Raw genomic sequence first — 20,169 nt, 5'->3', positions numbered from 1 at the left:
AACTCCCCAAATAGCTGATTGCTGCGTAGAGTTTAGTTAAAGTAGTGACTTTTAAAATTGTATTTTGTGCAACTTTGAGTGTTTTGGAGGACTGTCAAGAGAAAGGAATGGGGAGAAATGAGAGGGAAAAGAAGGCATCAAGCAGAGAGTGTTCCAGTCCTCCTCTCACTTCAAGGTCAGCAGCTGTACCTTATGTCTTATCATTGAAATTCTTGGGGAAATTTCATTTGAAGAGCAACAGAACAAAGAGTTCTGAGGTTAAAAATGTTAGGAAATTATTGGGTAAAAGACAGATGGGCCAGTGGAGTCCTCTAGAAGGCAACAAAGGTCCTTGGGGACTGAGGGATGCTCTCAACCCAGAACTGTGCTGTGCAAAGGACCCAGGAACTCTGTGTCCCAAGAACCTACCAAAGCCAAATCACATGCACATTTCCTGAGAAGCATACCAAGTTGGTTTCTTCATAGTGGGGCTGGTGCTGTAGAGTTCTGCATGAGTCCTGAAAAGAAAAATAAGACTGCTACCCCCAAATTAGATTATGCAATAGCCTAATGGAATCATGATCAGAAAAGGCTGAGTAGATTTAATGTAATTCAAAATGACCATAATAAGTTCAAAATTAGGTCTTTTGTAATTTTTTTTTTCATGATTTTGACCAGTTATGTGTTCTCAGGAATTCCTGTTTGGTGTAAACTGTAGTTCACCTGTGTTAAGACAGCAAGTTAGGGTCAATGAGAAGCTATTGACTTTGGACAATGATTTTATTTAACACCTGGTGCTCAGTGCGCAGATGTGCATCTTTGATTCTCTTTTTGACAAGGAGAGAACATAAATGGGCAGATGGGCCCTTCTGTAGATTTATTTCATTAAATTCCCCAAGGGATGCCATCTTTGACTGATTGTGAATGTGTGTACCTGGCAGAAGATCAATTTTGAAGGGTAGAAGTTTGGCAGGGTTTTTGGCTTAAAAAGTATGAATATATTTCAAAGTCTGGTATCTGTGTGTCAGGAACAGTACATTTTGTTATTCTTTTGTATAGCTGTATGTGTGCCTGCCTGAGGGAGGCTGCTAGGAGTGATGCTGAAAGCACCAGAAGGTAACCTTGAGTTTCTGTGATTTCACATGATGCTGGGCAAGCACCTGAGTCCCTAGAACCATGAGGTCATGAAGGACTAAATCATGCCCATCAGTTTATATCCCTGGTGGTATTCAATATTATTAGTAGGTCTGGAACCTCCTGCAGCAGTGATCAGAGACTGGGGTTGTCTTTGGATATTGGGTCCTTGATGTTGTCGCCCAGTTCAAGGAATTTCTCAATCATTCCAGTGCTCTCTTTGTGTGGATAGAGCCATTGGTTGATGACTGTCTGTGTCATTATTGAACTAAAGCTGTACTTTGAGGATTCCAAGTGAATAAGGTTCCCAATTCTGTCCCAAGTGAATAAGGTACTCCAACAACCCTCTTTAGTACCCAAGGCAGAAGTCATCACTGATAAGTCACATGCTTCTGTTGACCCATGAAGAGGCCTCAGAATTCTTCTAGACCCACCTGTCTAGGTAGGTATTTTGGTTGGCTAAAGCTGACAAAATACAATATACCAGCAATGGACTGGCTTTTAACAATGGGGGTTTATTAGATTACAAATGTACAGTACTAAGGCTATGAAAATGTCCCAATTAAGGCACCAACGGGATGATACCTTCTCTGAAGACTGGTCACCAGTGAGCCTGGGCTCCTCTGTCAGACAGTAAGGCACAAGGCACCATCTGCTGGTCCTCTCCCAGGTTTTGTTGCTTTAGCTGCTGGCTTCTCCATCTGTGGCTTTTTCTCTAAACTTCTCTGGGTGTTTCGCTCAGCTTCTCTGGGGCTTTCTCCATGAGCCTTTGTGGGTTTTCTGTGTGTCCTTTATCCTCTTATAAAGGGCTCCAGTAAGAGGATTAAGACCCATCTTGAATGAAGTGGGCCACATCTTAATTGAAATAACCTAATCAAAAGGTTCCACTTACAATAGGTCTATACCCACAGGAATGGATTAAAAGAACATGACCCTTTCTGGGGTATGTACAGCTTCAAACTACTATAGTAGGCAGGTCCAATGGATTAGTTGTCTTACAAGATGAAACCTGTTTGGGCTCATATCACTTGTGCTTCCTGCATCAGAAATTCATTCAAATCTCTCCAGGGTCTGAGCAGGAACTTGGTCAGCAGGAAAAAGTGGTAGCAGATACAATGCACTTAGAGACACCCTCTGCCAGTTTTCTCAGCTTTATATGACTGGGCTGGGTTCTGATAAGGGGGCCGCTGGCCTAGTTCTTGAAGTAGATCATTTACAAAGTCAACACGTAATAGAAGCAAGGGAAGAAAAGGCAGATTGTCATTTCTGGAGACTGGCACTTTGCATCACTATCTCATTAATCTTCTCTACAGCCCCATGAGGTGGGTGGTGGGATTTCATTTTATGGATGGGAAAAGTGATGCTCAGAGGACGATGGACCCTGCCTGGAATTCCAGGCAGGAAGGGGCTGAGTTGAGGTGACATTTATGTCTGCCCAGAGCTGCCCTCAGTCCTCTGAGGCACCCAGCTTCCACCACCCCACATGGTCTGTGCTTGGGAAGAATCTGCATCTTTTGTATCACATAGGTATCTCTTCCAACATTTACATAATTTCTGATTACTATTTCAGGTGCTTCCCGCACAAGCAGCACTCACGCAGACAGATAAAACACCATTGCCCACCCATCTGAGGTTTACAGGTTGCACTTAGTAATAACTCTGACATTTCTGAGGATACCCCTTTATCTCCCTTCTCCCTTCAAAACAGAGATGCAGTCTGGCTCCAGGATTCAGAATGAAAAAGCCAAATGGCAGCAGATGTCAAGTGCAACAGTGATTCTTTCAGACAAAGCACCCAGAGAACAGAGCTATTAAACATTTCATTCTCCTTTGCCCTTCCATTTATTTGGCTGCATCCTCTTTATTCTGCTCAAATCAGTAGCATCTGAAGTGGTATCTACTGCTGCCACCAAGGACATAGAGACTGTTTCTGTAAATGTGGATCTAGTAGAGTGAGACCCACAAACAGCTTCAGGGATACATAGGAAAGACCTAGTAGGTCATTTATTATGATTTATTAAGGGTAGGGGGCAGGAATAGGCAAATGGAAGCTCTCATTATCCTTAAAGCAATATATACTGGTGTGTATATGATTTGATTTTGGTTAAAAAATAATTAGATCTTTCTTTAATGAGACTATTTTACTTGAGGGCAAGGTATATAAAAATTTAACTTAAATAATAAAATTTTGCCATTTAAAAGGAAACTAAGCTTCCTTTTAACTTTGGAAAAAAGATAGCAAGGAAATTATGCTTTTCTATATGACTTCGATATTCATCACTGGTATTCTAATTTCATAAAGTACCCCCACTACAACATAATTAAACCTTGCTATTAATAGTGAGAAAATACCCTATGAAAAATAGTTTTTAAAAACTTGAATGTAAATATTTGCATAAAATCAATTCTTCTTTTTTAAAATATTTATTTGTTTGTTTGTTTGTTTACTGACCCAGTAGATTGTGTTATTCTCTTACCATGTTAAATTCAAACTTTTCATTTTTAGTTTAGGTACACTGTAACTTCAGTAGACAGCAATACACAAAGATTTTGTCACATAAACTATTTCCCATTTACGCGATCAACTGTTTCTAGCTGTCTCAACTGAGACAGATGCATTTATAGAGCTGGTTATGCTTGAGCCTTCTTTGCAAGCAGCTTTAGCTCTGCAATGCACTTGGCAATTGTCTCCTTTTCCTGCTGTGTGGAGATACTCTGCACCACGTGCTTCTCCACTCAGTTTATCAAGTACTTTTGCTCCTTTTGAGGCATCATATTCTGCACAGAGATCTGGTAGTTGAGGAGATTATTTACTTCCCTGTATGCTCTATGCAGCCATTCCTGGAGAGAAACCTCCAAGGCCATAGCAATGTTATTCCTCTGGACATAAAAAGGTAATGGTGCTTCTGCACCAGTGCCTGTTGTGATGTCTCGAAGTCAATTGTATCTTGGATGTTTTTGATGGAAGCCTGCTTCACCTCTTCTAGTCGGACAATTTTTTGCTCATTGAGTTTATCAGCAAACTGTCCAATAGACACACGATATTTTTAATTACATAGATGAGCAACCCTACTGCTGATAAGGTAGAGAAGGTCTCTGGGGTAATCACATATACTCCTCTGGATAGAAAATACATGATAAGCTCAGTTCTGAGTATGTAGGGTCCTGTGACACCAGTTTTAGGATAAAGGAACTGGAAAAATTCCTCAGGGATCAGCCCAAGGCGAATTTTTCCTCTATATTCAGGAAGAGGTGGTACAGGGGCAAAGCTTGGCTGCCCCATATGAAAGATTCTTGTTGCCTGTAATACCCCTGGACCTAAAAGGGGTATTCTTTTTTCTTAAAAATAGAAACGCTGAACCACTTGTCATACTTCTCATGCTTTTTTGGTAAATCTTGCCCTACTTGTCTAAGTCATTGATTTCTAAGAAAATTCATTGGTCAATGCTCTTTTAGTTTACGCTTCTCTGTTACACATTTGTCCTTTACTTGGTTGAAAACACTCAGGTTTTTTCCTTTTCCTTTTACATACCACTTTTCTGTTTTTAATCTTTATTTTACTTTCATAGCTGTGTGATCATACATGGATTTTTAAAAGCCCAAGTACTTAGTCGGGTTTTTCTATATTCTGGGTTACAATAAATTCCTGGATATTTAACATTCTGAATTCACTCTCTATATTCTAAGAGCTATGGGAGTCTGGTGAGTTGTGTAGTTAAGAGTCACAAAGTAGGCTGTTTAGAAATAAAACAACAGAATACAGAAAACAGGGTGAACGTGATACTTAGTAAAATGATCTTGAATCTGGTGGCATGGGTGTGTAGTAAACAAAGATCAATCTGAACAATACCTGCCTTCTTCCTGGGTGACTCCTTTTTTTCTTCCCCCCACACCCTGTCCAATCCTTGCTTAAATAATGGCAGTTTCCTCTTTCTCTAAGCCTTGCCTGTCAGAAGATCATGCATGGTCAGCAGTCTCCAAACCCCAGTTCCTGTTCTCTGATTTTATTTCATGTCTTCTGGGATAAGTGTAAGAAACAAAGGTAATAAATACAAATGCTATTATCATTCACATAGAAAGTTTTCACTCCTGACCCGATCCTCTCTCACCATTCATTTTGGGTCCTGTGTTTGTCCTGTCCCTGTCCAGCATTGTACCACCTGTGGGACGGTGGACACAAGTGAGCCCAAGTGGCCCCAGATCCCTTTTGTTGAATGTTTTGTAGGGAGAGAGCCCTGAGGTAGTAAACATAGGACAGGAAGTCGGCTCTGTTGGGTACAGTGTTGTTATATCAGTGATTCAGTAGGTCATAAAATCTGTATTAATAAGGAGAATATCTATGAAACATATACCCAATGTAAGACAAGAGAATTGAAAATACGTAAAACTAAAGGCATTCTTCCATTTGGTCTTTATATTAATTCTAAAAAATTCAACACATGATAGAATTTTTCTTTTTTTAATTTCAAATAAATTTCTAAATCTATTCTCAGATAATTGTTCTTCAGTGACTGATGGTTGTGTACTTCAGGGGCGAGACAAATATCAAGTTGTTTCATCCTGGGGTCTTGGAGGAAAATCGACTGTAGAGGCAAAGTTTTCTTGCAAATGTAGAGTATAAAGGTAAGTTGGTACTGAAGAAATTGGGGCTCTTTGGGATCTTCTTAGATGGACTGGGTAATGGGCAGTGTAATTCTTGGAGAAGAAGGGACCCTGGGGTTTATCAACAGCCAGGTCCAATGCATCTGTGCCCTGACAGATCTTGCAGTGCCCAATGCCAAAAAGAGTCAAGCTCCTTTGACCACTAATTCTTTTTCCCTCTTCCCTTTTGCTTCAATCTTCCTTTTACCCAGACTTTAAGGAGGCTTCATTTAATTCTAACATTTTGGCCTTTTGTTTTGATAAAACTAATACAGAACAAGAAAAAAAAAAAAAAAGCAGCCTGTTAAGACCTGAGTATGGACATTTTTTGACAATTCAGTTTTATTGAGATATATCCACGTACCATACAATCATCCATGGTGTACCATCAACTGTTCACAGTACCATCATACAGTTGTGCATTCATCACCCCAATCTAGTTTTGAACATTTTCCTTACACCAGAAAGAGAATAAGAATAAAAACAAAAAGTAAAAAAGAACACTCAAATCATCCCCCCATCCCACCCTATTTTTCATTTAGTTTTTGTCCCATTTTTCTACTCATCCACCCATACACTGGATAAAGGGAGTGCAATCCACAAGGTTTTCACAATCACACTGTTACCCCTTGTAATCTACATTGTTATACAATTGTCTTCAAGAAACAAGGCTCCTGGGTTGGAGTTTGGTAGTTTCGGGTATTTACTTCTAGCTATTCCAATATATTAAAACCTAAAAAGTGTTATCTATATAGTGCATAAGAATGTCCACCAGAGTAACCTCTCGACTCTTTGAAATCTCTCAGCCACTGAAACTTTATTTCATTTCAATTCACATCCCCCTTTTGGTCAAGAAGATGTTCTCAATCCCAAGATGCTGGGTCCAGATTCATCCCTGGGAGTTATATCTTGCGTTGCCAGGGAGATTTACCCCCCTGGGAGTCAGGTCCCATGTAGGGGGGAGGTCAGTGAGATCATCTGTCAAAGTGGCTTAGTTAGAGAGAGAGAGGGCCACATATGAGCAACAAAGAGGCACTCAGGGGGAGACTCTTAGGCACAATTATAAGCAAGTTTAGCCTCTCCTTTGCAGTAACAAGCTTCATAGGGGCAAGCCCCAAAACAGAGGGCTCAGCATATCAAGCTGTCAGTCCCCAATGTTTGTGAGAACATCAGCAACAATCCATGTGAGGAAGTCCAACACCTCAACATCCTCCCCCAGCTCCTCAGGGGACCCCTGAATATATTGTTTTTATTCTCCACCCAAATTACTTTGGGATGTGTTGTTATTTCACTTTAACCTATACAGACCTACCATATCTCACTTCCTATTCAAAGTTCCATGTAATTGTGGTGCTTGAACAAACTGACTGTAGAAGTTATATTGTTTAGAAAATATAGATCCTAAACCAAATAAACACCTCTTCCCTTGGTCTCACATGGAAGTTGAAGTTTTAACACACAGTTAGTTTCAACTTTTGCTCCTTGGCCCAGTTTGCACTAGTCTTAACCAGATCTGCTTCATTCATATCTCTAATTGAAGTCTGGGCTCTTTTTCAGATTTTTTTTTTTTTTTTTTAATAGTTGCTGTACTGGTTAATACTGACATTCATATCTGCCGTGCTCTAGCTCTGAGTTTCAGGTGTCACACAGATACCCAATGTTCCAGAGACCAATCAGGTTGTACACAAAGGGATCAACATCTCAGAGTTTGGAGAGACCCATTACAATTCAGGAATAGATTTGACTGCTGTAAGAGCTTACAATCTAGGGACCATTATAATAATCATTTCCCTGTTAGGTTGTGCTCTAAGATTCAATTCTGAGTTTACACATTGTAGTTAGTCCATATTGGTGAGGGATTATAGGGTTTGCCTCTGTTTCTGGTTTACTTCACTCAAAATGCTGTCTATAGGATCTATTCATCTCGTTGAGTGTCTCACAACTTTACTCCTTCTCATAGTTGCTCAATATTCCATTGTATGCATACACCACAGTTCACCATTCTGTTCCTCAGTCAGTGTACCCTTAGGCCACTTCCACCCATAGCAAATCATGAATTCTGCCTCCATAAACACCAGTGTGCAAATGTCCATTCATGTCTCTGCTCTCAGTTCTTCCAAGAACGCACCTCATGATGAGGTTGCAGGACCTTATGGCCCCCACATCCGAGTATGGACATTTGATAATCAAACTAGTATCTGTCCAGGGCAATGGAGTAAGGACCTCATTCTGCAAAAAAGGGTCCTGCACTCCATTCTTGGATTAAAAAAGAGCGTTTCTTTTACCCTGGTTCCATACTTTGCTGTAAGTGCTAACCTAAAGTGTAAATGTGAGCAGCTAATCTGATATTTTTGGAAAGGAATCTGGAATCCCTACCATTCCTGGAAATAAAGCACATCCTTCATAGGCATCGGTACAAACAGTTTTTGTGTGGCTACTTTATTCTGTGGATGCTGTCATTTTGTATTCAGTTTTCCATTCTATAAACCTGGAGAAATCCCCTTACACCCTCTCTAAATAATGGAATCCTTTCTTTTAAAAGCTCAGGGCAGAAATGCAAATAGGTTGAATTGCAGAAAGATCTTTTAGGCCAAAGATGCCCTGTTATATGACCTAGGACAATAATCTCCATGTTGGGGGCCATTCGAGCTCATGGTTCAGCTTTTGCCTTGGTAGTCACTGTCACTACATCACTAATTTGGCATGCCCGCCTCCACCTTCAATCTGGTTTAAAATCTAGAGAGTAATACTACGTACTGCAACTAGTATGTGATTCTGGAGTGTGGTGAAGACATTTTATAAATTTTGACCTTCTACCCTTTGAAATCCACTTTTGATTTTCTTTTCTTAGTCCATAGCAAATAACCAAAATGAGGCCTCTAAAAAAGATTTATTTCCTTTTACTTATAATTTAGAAAACCTAAACTGCTGCTTCTTTAGATATGAACATCTTTTGCTTTTTCTATTAATTTGTAAGAGACTTTTTAGGGAACTCAAATCTATTTTAGAGACACAGGATCATATGTCTCACTCTGCAGTTGTTTGAGAGTCTATTTTTTTTTTTTTTTGCTTATAAAGACAGCGCATGTTTATTAAAATGTGAGAATAAATATCAAAACACAACTTTAAAAAGATCAAGAACTAAATTCATGTTTTTTTATTAAATTCAGTTTTATTGAAATACATTCACACACCATACAATCATCCATGATATACAATCCACTGTCCACAGTATGATAACATAGTTATGCGTTCATCACCACAATCTATCTCTGAACATTTTCCTTACATCAGAAAGAACCAGAACAAGAATAAAAAATAAAAGTGAAAAAAGAACACCCAAATCATCCCCCCATCCCACCGCATTTGTCCTTTAGTTTTTATCCCCATTCCTCCACTCATCCATACACTAGATAAAGGGAGTGTGATCCACAAGGTCTCCACAATCACACTGTCACCCCTTGTAATCTACATTATTATACAATTTTCTTCAGGAGTCCAGACTGCTGGGTTGGAGTTTGGTAGTTTCAGGTATTTACTTCTAGCTATTCCAATACATTAAAGCCTAAGAGGTGTTATCTATATAGTGCATAAGAATGTCCACCAGAGTGACCTCTCAACTCCATTTGGAATCTCTCAGCCACTGAAACTATTTCGTCTCATTTTGCATCCCCCTTTTGGTCAAGAAGATACTCTCAGTCCCACGATGCCGGGTCCACATTCATCTCCGGGAGTCATACTCTGCGTTGCCAGGGAGATTTACACCCCTGGGAGTCGGGTCCCACGTAGGGGGGAGGGCAGCGAGTTCACCTGTCGAGATGGCTCAGTTAGAGAGAGAGAGGGCCACATCTAAGCAACAAAGAGGTACTCAGGGGGAGACTCTTAGGCACCATTACATGCAAGTTTAGACTCTCCTTTGTTGTAATGAGCTTCATAAGGGCAAGTCCCATGCTCGAGGGCTCAGCACATCAAACCGCCAGTCCCGATGTTTGTGACAACATCAACACCAGTCCAGGTGAGGATGTCCAACACATCCGCACCTTCCCCCAGATCCTCGGGGCTGGGGAGGGGGAGGCTGTAAATATATTTTTTATTATCTGCCCAAATTAGAGAGTCTATTTTTTAATATAGGCAAAAACTCTGAAAATCTTTGAATAAGATAGTCTTAGTTTTAGCATGTTTTAAGGCTGGTTTGAAAAAGAAAATCGCGAGTGTGCATAAATAAGGGAGATAAAGCTAATGATAGATGAGGAATTCTAGTTGTAAGCTGTTACTCACAAGGAGGAAAGAAGCAGAATCAAAACCAATAAGATAGAAGATTTTATATTTCTATTGCTAGTTATTGTCAGATTCCTGCCTGTTGGGAGATGGGAGTGGGTATGTGTTAGAAGGGGATAAAATTATGTCTGAACCTTCTACATTCTGTGGTGCTCTGGCTTGGAGCCAAGAGCCTATAAGACCCAGTGCAGGCTGAAATTTACTCCCTAGTTATACAAAGCTAAGAATATTAATAAAAAATTACTTGTTTTCTTTCCATTAGAAGAATCCAAGTTACCCTGGAGACTCCAAGAACAGAATTGTCATTGTCTGGCACTGGCTGAAGGACTTTGATACATGTTTACATTTTGCTGTAATGATTAAAAACTGGCTTGTACATCCTAAATTTATTTCTTTGGATTTTATTGCTGGTTATTTTGTGTAAATTAAAATAAATATGTAATAGTGTGTCTAGCTCTTTCATCTAATAATTGTAATCTTGTAAATGTGAAAACTTCCTATGTATAGTCAGTAGCCAACCTGCACCCTACCTCCAACCAACATCCCCAATGATGAATATTGTTCTGGGTGCAAATATATATAGACAACACTTGGGGGGCAGAATAACATTTAAAATTCCAAAAATAAAATTATGGGATAGCTTGAGGGTTATCTCAGCTATACAAGTTTACTTGTTTGCATCTCTCAAGTTCTAATTAAGTTTCCACCAAAACCACGAGTCTCTTTCTAAATTTCTGAGTCCCTCCTTTGGTGTTCAGAGACTGCACTCTGAATTTTGCCTCCCCATTCACTGTGATACCTCCTGTCACTTCTATTTGTAGGACATAACTACTACAACCATATACGTTTTGTTTTCTTAAGTGTCAAGCGGACTTATCCTTCCTTTTGTAATTCTCATTAACACTTAGGATGTGCCTTGCAAACATTTGGCACTTAGTAAATACGTAGAGTACACAACCGAGCCAATATTAAAAATATGAACTCAAGTTCTCTCTTGATATCAACCCTGCAAACATCCAGTAGCTCCCTCCAAAAGGATTTTCCTTGGTAGGGGAGGAGGTATACTGGATCATGTTTAAGTTAAGACAAATTGCTTTTCAATTTCAAATTATTTTCGGCATAGGAGTCAGAGTGAATTCCTTCGGGTTTTTTCCCCATTAACTCTCAAAGCATACTGAATTTAGAAAAAAAATGTAAATATTACAAAATTGTGTGTCTGTGTGAATTTTTTTGATAGTGCATATCATTTTAGCGTATCTGTTCTGAGTCAAAGAATTGAAATAGAAATATCATTGTCCAGTCACCAAAAATGGTGCTACTATATTTGGGTACTGTAATAGCAAGCCATGCATTTATATTTAGAATTAATAATTGCCCAATGAACAGTTAAAATTTGCTTAAAAATAACTCTAAAATCTTACTGGAATTTCCAGGTGGGGGAAGGGTGGAGAGAGAGGAGACTCTCTTTAAATTGACTAATACTGATGTTGAGGGTGTTTGCTCTGCCTCTACATTATTGACTATCTACTACCCAGTTCAGCAGTTGTCAAACAATATTAGGTCCTTAATTGCTGATTTTTTTTAAATTGAAGAAATGCTTTAACCTTAAATGGCCATGGTGTCACATTCCCTGTCTCAATAAGATGCACAGAATCAACGATCTACTTCAAACATCTTCAAACTTGAATTGCAAGTTTGTGAAGACTGAAAGTAGATAACATGTATTAAAAATAAATTCCAGTTCTTATATGCAATGTCATTTACAAGGTACTAACACTTTGGAAGCCTGCTACTCCTTGCCAATGTTTTCTTAGAAAACAGATAGTGGAATCTTGTCAGAATGTCAAGTGGAGGCAGGACTTTGGCTCTAAACTCCCCTCCGAGTGATTTAAGAGAATCTGCCTTGACCGCCTCTTCTGATAAATGCACCCATCACACTTCCACGTTCCAGACAACCCCTTTTGCTTGTTTGTTTATTAATGAGTTTAGATCTCATTCTCTGCTTGGTTCTTCCTCCAGATCCTTGTCTCTTTAACCCCTGGCACATACGAAGTGCTGATTATATTCTGTCCTGGCCCTTAAGCCCTGTTTCCTACCTCTTATTTCTGGACACTGGTTCACGCCAGAGTAGTCTCCAAAATGGACATTACCCTGGAGATCTTGAGGCCAGCCAGAGCCAAGCCCTTTGTGGGAAAAGCAGCCAGTGGCTCTATCAGTGAGCGGGTCTGCCTGTTGCCTGCTCCTGGTGCAAGCTAGTGACTTTGTTAGTTCCCTGGTCTCAGTGCTGTCAGGAAAACCACGTAATTCCAGATGCTTGACAAGATCAGCTGCTGCTCTGTCTTGTGGTTTCACTAAACAGGAATCTTGAAGGTGGTCAAAGAAGGCCAGACTGACATTATGTACCATCAAGTGCTGAGACTTGTGGATGAAAGATAGATGGTACTTAAGTTTGCTACATCTTTCTTCTGTTTTACTGCTATGGAATATAAGGTGTTATTCCAAAATCTAAAACAATAGTTTATGTTATATTAAAGCATTTACTTTAGGCATGGGGTTGAGTGGGGATTTTATACTTCATTTTCTGGCACAAGGCTTTCAGTAATACAACTACTTTTACAGTTGTACACAGCTACTTTTGTAGTTGTATCAAGCTATAAAGAGTGAGCATATATTTAAAAATTGGAGAAAAATAGATAAGAGAGACTAAGAAGTAAAAGCATTAATTTAACTTTAGGAGGCTTTAAGGCAAATTTTGCATTAATTGAGCCCTTATTATGTACCCAGATCTATGTTGAGTATATTCACATTTATTATTTAATTATTCAGTCCCCTTTTAAATGTTATTTACTGTTTACATCAACCCTCAAGTTCAATATCTAAACTCAGATTCAGTCCTGGCACACTTCAACTTATTGACTACAGAGGGTAAATCTGGATTTGTTTATTTCTTGATGGGAGAAATCAGTAATAACTAAATATTAATCTTCAATACTAACTGATAAGCAGCACCAAATGATCAATTGACTACTGAAAATGTTGTGCCAAGTGATGCATAGCCATAGTAAAGACAAAACAAACAACAAACAAACAAAAAAACAAAGAAAACATTGACTTCTGAAAGTGTATCTAGAAATTTTCTAAGTTCTGCCATGAATCTTACATCCCTCCATTTCTGCCTTTGAGATCCTACTTTGAACACCTTGAGGTTCAAATATATGTTCATACTAGAATTCTTTCTCCTCCTTTGAGCGAGGCTTTTACTTTTAGTAACTGGAACACAATGACTATTTCTTCAATTTATTAATTTCTCAATTCTTAAGATCTGGTCCTAGAAACTGACACAGCATTTTTCCTCTGTATTTTGTTTGTTAAAGTAGTCATACAGCCCTCCTAGATTCAAGGAGAAGACACTAACTCTCAGTGGGAGAATTGTCAAAAGAGTTTTGGCTATTTTTAATCTGTCATAGGAACCTGACTATCTCACAGGTTATTTTACTAAGAGGGAACTTAAGGGCTATCTAGTCTAGTGTTTTTCAAGCTACGATGTGTGAAAATCCATTGGAGTGCAGAGAAAAATATTAGAACTTTATCATAGTTTTCTATTTCCTTTAAAAAAATATGATACAATAAAACAGACTTTATTGCTTTGGGTATACGGTTCTATACAGGTGTAGATTTCTGTATCCACCCCTGCCGCTAGAACACAGAAGGATTTTATCACCTCAAAAATTGCCTTGTGCTATCACTTTATTGCCACACCCTTGCCGTACCCATTACCCAGACAAACACTGATCAATTTTCTATGACAATAGTTTTGTCTTTTCAAGAACACCAAATAAATAGAATAACAGAGACTGGTTTCACTCCATGCTTTTGAGATTCATCTGTGCTGGTACACATATCAATAGTTTGTTCATATGAATATACCATGGCTTGTTTATACTATACTCTCTACTCTCATATTTGTTTAAAACCCTTCACAATTTAAATGAAAAGAAATGCTTGTGGACCTCTGCCTGTCCCACCCCCTCACGTGATGGATGTAGAGGTGGACCCATGAGCAGATGGCACTCCCAGACCTTCTGCATTTTTCCTTGTGTCATATTGCTAACTGGCCAATTCAGGTGGAATAGAGAATTGCATAAGAATTATAAGTGAACTGTACATATTTATCATATTCTAGCATTTGGCAACCACATATTTGGAAGATTTGATGGTTACTTTAAAATCGCAGTTTGAGAGCAAATCAGGGTCATAGACACTACTCTAGTTCTCTCTTCTAAATTTTTACCTAGCACAGAGGATGTGTGTATTGCAGAGGAGACAAATAACTAGGCTTGTGGAAACTGAAAATACTTTCTCTCTTTGGTGTGTAACAAGATCCTATTTCTTTCTAGACTTTTGTTATTAACGCCAGCAAACAGTTAAAAACAAGTGAGCAAAGACACTGGCATGGTTATGATTCTACAACATTGACTCAAAAGAATTTAATTTTTCAGAATTGGCATGTGCCAAGCTGCCATGTCGATTGCCACTGGCCCCTTGGTTTATGTTGAGGAATTGTTTGCTGATTATTTATTGCCATTTATTTATTATTTCTCTCTGTAAGAGGAAACTTAAACCACCCAGACCAGCTTAGCTTGGCTAAACCTTCTGGAGGACAGTTCCGTCCCTTCTATACTCTTATACTCTTAGACCTTGATGGCCTGTTCTGAGAAAGGGAACAGATTTTGAGACTAGGAATGTAAAGACAAATCCAAACCAGCAGAGGAACTCAGATTTGAGCCAAATGACCAAAGTTTATTATAATTCAGCATGTCTCAGCTATTTAAGTTCTCACTTCCTTTGTTTTCCTAGCTACAGTACAAGGAGAGCTTTGTATTTCCAATAAATAATGTATAATTAATTACTATTTCCAAAAGCATAGTACCCCTCACATATAATTCTCTTCTCTCTACCCAAACAGCAGGTACTAATGAGATCAGTTTTTTATCTTGGAGCAATCAGTGCCTATTATTTGGCAATTAGGGAGAGATTAGGGAATGGATCTCAGCTTCTATATGTTCAACTGTTCAAAATCAACCTTGTTACTGTGGAATGGAGAGAATTCTTTTACATGGGAAATCTTATTTAACAGAGAAAAGAGACTCCTGCTCTAAGGACATTTTCATATGTACCATCTTAGAGAACTTAATAATTCTTAATTAAATAGAAACTAGAAGTTGTAGAGAATGCTGATCATAATTTTTGAGCATGGGTTTGTCTGCTGCTGTAATAAATACTGAGACTTACTCAAGTAAGTTTAAATAAGTAAAAGTTTGTTCACTTTCTTTTCTGGATTACATTTTTAAGTTCATACTTACACACACCAACACATACTCAAACACACACTTGGAGAAAAATAAATGCATATTGTAAAACCCATTTTGTTTATGTGATTAGGCCCCCAAATAGCCTTCAAGGTCTTTTCCATTTAACCATTGCTCCTTTAAGTTAAGAAATGAGACAAAGATAACACAGGTCATTGTCATCTTTCTGAGGATAAGAAGTTGCCCCTTATCATCTGCTAGAAAATTATTTTCCTAAATGTGCAAACCTACAGTGATTATAAAGGCAGAAGGAACTTTTACAGTCGAGTGGCACTTCTGTTGAGTTTTACAACTGAAAGTGGAAGTCTTAGGGTGGAAAGAAAGGTTTGTGCCAGATTATGATTTGTAGCCATTCTGTGGATCACACCTTCTCAACCATGTGCCATCATTTTTGCTAAAGTTCTCAGGGCCTAAGTATGACGCTAGCTTTTAAACCAAATTTAAATCATGATTCTACTCATAGGTACTATATGTGCAATTGTTATACTTCAACTCCGTAACAGCCCCAAAATACATTAGAGGAATATTTTCTATTCAGGTTACCGGTGATTTATCTGTACACAGCCTTATGGACTACAGTTTCTCAGATACCTGTTTATTTTTCACTCAGTGACTAAAGATGTTTTCACTGAGAAACATCTTCAGTGGAACGAAGTCCCATAGAGTTTGATCCCAAGAGTTCTCAGCCTACATTCTACACTGTGAGTTGAAGACTTTGCTCAGGAATGGCATATATAATGTGACATCAATGCCCTCCAATTGTGGTGCAGAAAATGAGAGAGGTTGGAGAATCATTTCCCCAATTTGGTTCAATCCCAAATCTTCCTTAGACTGTCCTTACTTAGGCCTCCATAGATTAATTTGGTCATGTAGCTATTCTGTGATACTTTCCTTATAATACCCTTGAAATCACACCAAATTAGCATGTATATGATATACATGCAAGTCCAAATGTTCAGGTAAAATCCTTTAGACATTGATCAGCATACAGTTTACCCCATTAATGCTTTTATTGAAGCAATGCTGCCATACTGAAGAATCTTTTCACCTCTTCTCTATTTTTGCACTTTTCCCAATAGAATTTTCTCTTTGATGCATTTTACTCAGAATCCTTCAAATATTCTTTCCCATCCCAGCAAAAGGAAATAAATTAGGCCTTACCATCAAGATGATAAAATCAGCAATAGAGCAGCCGCTATAGATCACTTGGTGCCTTTTCCTTTTGACAGTATGCTTCATTTTGATAACAGAAGGATTTGGCCACCTTGCTCAACCCAATTTAAAATTCACACAGGGTAGCAAACTAGTAATGAGAAACTGGATTTCCACGGTTGCCCCCTGGAGGGATTTTTTTTTCCCCAAACCCTAATCTGTTTCTTTAGTCTTCTGCCTCTGTACCTAGAGATTATGTCTTTTCAATAGCAAGGCTATAGGGAGCATTGTCTCAAAAAGTACAACTTCTGTGAGTTGCTTTTTCTAATGTACAGCAATTTTCCCCAAGTTTTTCTTTTTATGGCTTAGCATCATTCAGTAAAACTGACACTCCGGGCCTGTGAGGGAAGAACCTGGCATAGTGGGTTTCTCAGGAATATCCCATCTGTTGTCTACTCCAAATGAAACCAGTACAAGAAGCTCAGGAAGGACATTTGTAGTTCAGACCCTTATCGATTATGTTTCCATGCTGAAGATGTGGATCGACACTTATGGGTATTTGTCTTTCACTCTAGTATATGACTTAGGAATTCATGACCACTTCAAAACTGGGGACATAATTCAACTGAGCCAGGAAGCAGTATTATCTCCCCAGTTCCATTTCTTGCTCAAAAACTCCTCCTCATTCTATATGAGCTCACCCACTCTGTTGATGGAAAGCACCAGTCAGGGATAAACTACTCTTTCTCTTTCTAAAGTTGCAATCTTTCTGGACAGAAACTTTTCTTAGTGGTAGAAAGACATTTAAATATTTGGGTATTAAAGTTGAACTTTGGTATGAAGACAAGACCTCAATCTTGACATAGTGAGGGAGGAAATAGACAAAAGAGAAAAATAAAAACCACTGCTGTCCTTTCTCTATCATAATGGATTGTGCAGTGTGAAACTCTGCCACAGGTTATCACCTGTTTGGCAACTGCACAGATGTTTGAGCCTTGAGATATATATATATATATATATTTTTTTTTTAATTGAGATTGTTCACATGCCATATGTGATGGTTAGGTTCACGTGTCAGCTTGGCCAGGTGATAGTACCCAGCTGTCTGGTCAAGCAAGCACTGGTCTAACCATTGCTGCGAGGACATTTGTGGCCATTTAATAAACCAACAGGCTGGTTTATTAAATCATCAGTCAACTGAATGCAGCTGTGACTGATGACTCAATGAAGGGCGTGTCTTCCACAATGAAAGAATGCAGTTGGCTGGATTTAATCCGATCAGTCAGTTGAAGACTTTTAAGCAAGACAGACAGAGGACCTTCACTTCTTCTTTGGCTTACCAGCAAAGCGTTTCCTGAGGAGTTCTACAAGTTACCAGTTCGTTTCCTGAGGAGTTCATCGAACATCTTCATTGGAGTTGCCAGTTTGCTGACTGCCCTGTGGAATTTGGACTTGTGCATACCCACAGTTGTGTGAGTCACTTTCATAAATCTTATATTCATAGATACCTCTCATTGATTCTTTTCCCTAGAAAACCCTAACTAATAACCATACAACTATCCAAAGAGCCAAAGAGTACAATCAATTGCCCATGGTACCATCATACAGCTGTGCATCCATCAACACAATTAATTTTTTTTCAATTTTTAGAACATTTTCATTACTCCAGAAAAGAAATAAAGACAAAAAAAAAAAAGAAAGGAAACTCAGATCCTCCCACACCCTTAACCATGCCCCCTCCATTATTGATTCATAGTTTTGTATAGTACATTTGTTACTGTTGACGAAAGAATGTTAAAATACTACTAACTGTAGTATATAGTTTGCAATAGGTATATATTTTTTCCCTATATGCCTCTCTATTATTAACTTCTAGTTATGGTGTCATACATTTGTTCTAGTTCATGAGAGAGATTTCTAATATTTGTATAGTTAATCACAGACATTGTCCACCACAAGATTCACTGTTTTATACATTCCCATTTTTAACCTCCAACTTTCCTTCTGGTGATATGTGTGACTCTGAGCTTATCCTTTCCACCACCTTCACACACCTTTCAGCACTGTTAGCTATTCTCACAAGGTGCTACCATCACCCTGTCCATTTCCAAACATTTAAGTTCACCCTAGTTGAACATTCTGCTCATAATAAGCAACTGCTCCCCATTCTTTAGCCTCATTCTATATCCTGGTAACTTATAGTTCATGTCGATGAATTTACATATTATAACTAGTTCGTATCAGTGAGACCCTGCAATATTTGCCTTTATGTGTCTGTCTTATTTCACTCAATATAGTGCCCTCAAAGTTTATTCATTAACCCATTTCTTTTAAGATGGTTTTGTTCACACACCATACATTCCATCCTAAGTAAACAATCATTGGTTCCCTGTATAGTCACGCATTTATGTATTCGGCACTATCACCACTATCTATATAAGGACATCTCCATTTCTTCCACAAAGAAGGAGGAAGAGTCAAAGAAGGTAGAGAAGCAAAACAAAAAGAAAAGAGAAAGAGAGAAAAAACAAAAAACAAAAACCCCCACAAAACTTGATAGCTAGAAAGCAACAAAAGGAGAGATAGCATTAACCTAAAGTAGAATAAAGAGTCAGAAAACGTCACCAATGCCAGGAGTCCCAGAACCTTTCCCTATTCCCCCCTCCACCCCATACGCATTGAGCTTTGGTATATTGCCTTTTGTTATATTAAAGGAAACATAATACAATGTTTCCATTAATTATAGTCTCTAGCTTGCATTGATTGTATTTTTCCCCCAATCCCACCCTATTTTTAGCACCTTGCAAGGTTGACATTCATTTGCTCTACCTCATGTACAAACATATTTGTATCTTTTATTACAATCGTTGAGCACCCTAGATTTCCCTGAGTTACACAGTCCCAGTCTTTATTGTTCATCTTTTGTTCTGGTGTCCCACATGGTCCCAGCCTTCCTCTTTCAACCATAGTCACAGTCATCTTTGTTCAGTGTATTTACATTGCTGTGCTACTATTTCCCAAAACTGTTTTCCAAACCTCTCACTCCTGTCTTTTCCTTTCTGTCTGCAGTGCTTCCTTTAGTGTTTCCTGTAGAGCAGGTGTCTTTTTTCACAAACTCTGTCATTGTCTGTTTGCCAGAGAATATTTTAAGCTCTCCCTCATATCTGAAGAATAGTTTTGCCAGATATAGGATTCTTGGTTTGGTGGTTTTCTCTTTCAGCATCTTAAATTTATCTCCCCACTTCCTTCTTGTCTCCATGGTTTCTATTGAGAAATCCACACATAGTCTTATCAAGCTTCCTTTGTATGTGATGGATCACTTTTCTCTTGCTGCTTTCAGGATTCTCTCTTTATCTTTGATGTTTGACAATCTGCTTATTAAGTGTCTTGGCATAGGCCTATTCATATCTAATCTGTTTGTGGTATGCTGCGCTTCTTGGATCCGTAATTTTATGTCTTTTGTAAGAGATGGGAAATTTTCATTGATTATTTCCTCTATTATTGCTTCTGCTCTTTTTCCCTTCCCTTCTTCTTCTGAGACACCAATGACACATACATTCTTGCTTTTCATTTTGTCCTTAAGTTCCCGGGGTTGTTGCTCATATTTTTCCATTCT

The 20,169-nt window shown here is 38.6% G+C and overlaps 1 protein-coding gene and 1 pseudogene across 1 annotated transcript in view; both read right to left on the bottom strand.

Annotated features, from left to right (window-relative positions):
• Positions 1 to 20,169, bottom strand: part of NKAIN3 (sodium/potassium transporting ATPase interacting 3) — a 660,746-nt gene that overhangs the window by 90,082 nt on the left and 550,495 nt on the right. The window lies entirely within an intron of this gene.
• LOC119509500 lies at positions 3,745 to 12,438 on the bottom strand (annotated as a pseudogene).

This window comes from Choloepus didactylus, chromosome 14, assembly GCF_015220235.1.
Source record: "Choloepus didactylus isolate mChoDid1 chromosome 14, mChoDid1.pri, whole genome shotgun sequence".
In the NCBI taxonomy this organism is placed as follows: Eukaryota; Metazoa; Chordata; class Mammalia; order Pilosa; family Megalonychidae; genus Choloepus; species Choloepus didactylus.
The sequence above is the reverse complement of the archived record's forward strand: the minus strand, read 5'-3'. Positions and strand labels throughout refer to the sequence as shown.